Source organism: Callorhinchus milii, unplaced genomic scaffold, assembly GCF_018977255.1.
Source record: "Callorhinchus milii isolate IMCB2004 unplaced genomic scaffold, IMCB_Cmil_1.0 Scaffold402, whole genome shotgun sequence".
Taxonomy (NCBI): domain Eukaryota; kingdom Metazoa; phylum Chordata; class Chondrichthyes; order Chimaeriformes; family Callorhinchidae; genus Callorhinchus; species Callorhinchus milii.
The window spans coordinates 50,867-53,747 of NW_024705143.1; the positions used below are offsets into that span (position 1 = coordinate 50,867).

The 2,881-nt window shown below is 45.9% G+C and overlaps 1 pseudogene; it reads right to left on the minus strand.

Moving 5' to 3' along the window:
• Positions 1-398: 398 nt before the first annotated feature.
• LOC121852094 lies at positions 399-2,647 on the minus strand (annotated as a pseudogene).
• Positions 2,648-2,881: the final 234 nt, after the last annotated feature.

The window sequence follows — 2,881 nt, forward strand, 5'->3', positions numbered from 1 at the left end:
AACGCAGCTGTTGTGCGTGCATGCGGCGACGGGACTCCTTTCCATCTCTGACCCCGCTTACTTACCCTTGGGTGACACCCACCTCAAACTTATATATAACCTCTTGTTGCAGCAGCCCTTTCCTGTTCAGCAGTTTTACTGCTGTGTCTTTCCACCTGATGACGATTGCTTGTGTTGCGATCGAAACGTCGTTATTTATTATTTATTTTTCTACCTACGTGACTTTACCGAAAGAACCAAAGATTATGGAGAATATTATTGGTCAGCAATTTTATTATTAATGATACAACATATCATCAACACAAGAAATTGAATCATACAATATCCAAGGTGTTCACAATCATGAATCCAATGCGACCAATTGAAAGCAATTACTGAATCGTTGCCCATCGGTGTGTCTAGTTGGCAGCCATGGTCTGGTCCATCCAGCTACGCAGGGCGGTGACGCGCGCGTACACGGCCGGCATGGAGGTGGAGCACGAGCTGCTGCCCCACGACACGATCCCCACGAGGTTCCACACGCCGTTCTTCTCGCACACCAGGGGGCCGCCGGAGTCACCCTATGGAGAAGACACGCAAGGTGCATAGCGACAAGAGTATGAGAACGACCTTCGATGTCGAGACAGAATAAACTAAAACCTGCCTACCCATCTTTGATGACAATTGAGTTGTGTTGAGATACACTTCACGTATATGGTGGTGTAGGTCTGCAATCATTACACATTTTTTTCAAGTAATGTATGTGCATTGTGCATGGTAATAATGAGCTGTCACTAACTTATATTTGTTGATTTTAAAAAATGATATTCCCACTTAAAATTAAGCATTGAGGTATATATAAAATGTCAACCCTATTAAACTGGCAAATACTTTCATCGAGGGTTCACTTTCAAATGCGTTACATTTTACAAGATAGGCCCATAAACCCCACCATCCTTAAACCTTCAGATGTAGAAATGAAACACTGACTTCAGATATAACAACTTTAGCTACGTAAAGAAATACCGTTAACGTTTACCATGCAGGAGGTGGCTCCAGCACCACCAGCGCAGATCATGACACTGGTGATGACGTTCACGGTGCCCCACTTCTGCTGGCAGGTGGCGGTAGGCACAATGGGCAAAGCGGTCTGCTGCAGGATGGGAGGCGTGTTGGAGGCTGTGAACGCACACATAGAAGATTGTAAAATAACATAGAATAATGGTTAGATCATATATTTTGAGGTAACAGATCATATCGTTGATAATATTTATTGATAAATCTATTTGGCACGAATTAATCTCAAAGTTGTCAAGTCCTACTAGCTGTAGGAAGTCCACGTGAATAACCCTTCACAAAGTAAATTGTGTTAATTATTGGTCATCGATGCTCACCGGAAGAGCGGACCTTGCCCCAGCCGGAGGTGACACACATCATGTTATCAGCAAAGACATCCGAGGCGGCAGGCAGGCAGACGGGAGAGACACGGTCCACGATCTGAGCGGGCTGAGCCAGCTTCAGCAACATGATGTCGTTGTTGATGTTGTAGGAGTCCCACTGCTGGTGAGTGATGGCCTGTGTGTGCAAACAGAACGAGATGTTAGAATACCTTAAACGCACTACGTTTGTTTAATTCAGGGTACTTGATGAATACATTTGGTTTCTGTTGAACTTCATCAATTTTAATGTCTAGCAAGTTGCGGGATTGTTCATGAGGTAAATTCATAGCTCGCAAGTTTACCTTAGAGACGACAAGAGACTGGATGTTCTCGGCGTTGGAGTTCCTGTCGTGCTCGCCCAGGACGACGCGGTCACGGGACGGCTGCAGACGCATTTAAGAAAACCCAACATTTACTGATTGAGAAAGATATTCTGCCTCGTTTTAAATCGTTAACAATGAGCAGCGCGACGCTGGCGCAGTGACTCCTGCATGCGCTTACTTGAACTCGCAGTGGGCAGCGGTCACCACCCACGAGGGGTCGATGAGCGAGCCACCGCAATAGTGCCATGTAGTGGAATCCTGTAGTGGCAAGACGCGACAAAATTGGTGTCGTGTCGCACTCTGGGACACGCGTAGCATTCCTCACATACCAAACAGCAGTTTGTACAGGCCGACTTTCACTTGTGTCATGGACACCGCGATACGGTTCATGTCAATGTGGACTCGTGATATACTAACATTGAGCACTCACCTGCAGGGACACCTGCCAGGGCCAGGAGCCCGACACCGCATTCTCGCCATTGACGATGCGAGAGTAGCCGGTGATGACCGGCTTGATGGCCGGGACACCGCACCCTATAATACATCAAAAACCAAGTTAAAGCATCTCCATTCTCAATGAATGGTGGACCTTGCTTGTCATTGCAGGTGGTCATGAGCCATTGTTGAAAATTCTCCATATGGCAACTCTTGACTTCCCACAAAGTGGTTTCCTCATTGAAGTGACCTGGGAGGAATAGGTCACTTAAAAGTTCCATAAAAAATCGCACATTTATATCAACTTAAATAGATGCACGGCTGAAGGGGCTAATACGTTTTGGCCAATAACCAGTGAACGTCTTTAAAAAAACTAAAATGCTACATCTGAAATACCAATGACTATCATAAATACTCACCGAAGGTGGCGCCGATGAAGGCGAAGCAGGAGACGAGCCAGAAGAGAGACATTGCGACTGTGGTAGACGGTGCTGGCCTCCTGCTGTTGGGCAGCCCCTTTTATACAGAAAATCTGCCGTGTGGCAGCGAGTTTCAACTATAAAATCGATTGCAGCCTTTGCTCTTAGATGACTGGTACATGTCTTGTGCCATATGAGGTGAGTCGATACGTTCTCATGCAGAGAGGTGATGTAATCTGAAGTTTTAACATTTTTAGTTTCGAGTAATATATTGAGGTGACATTGA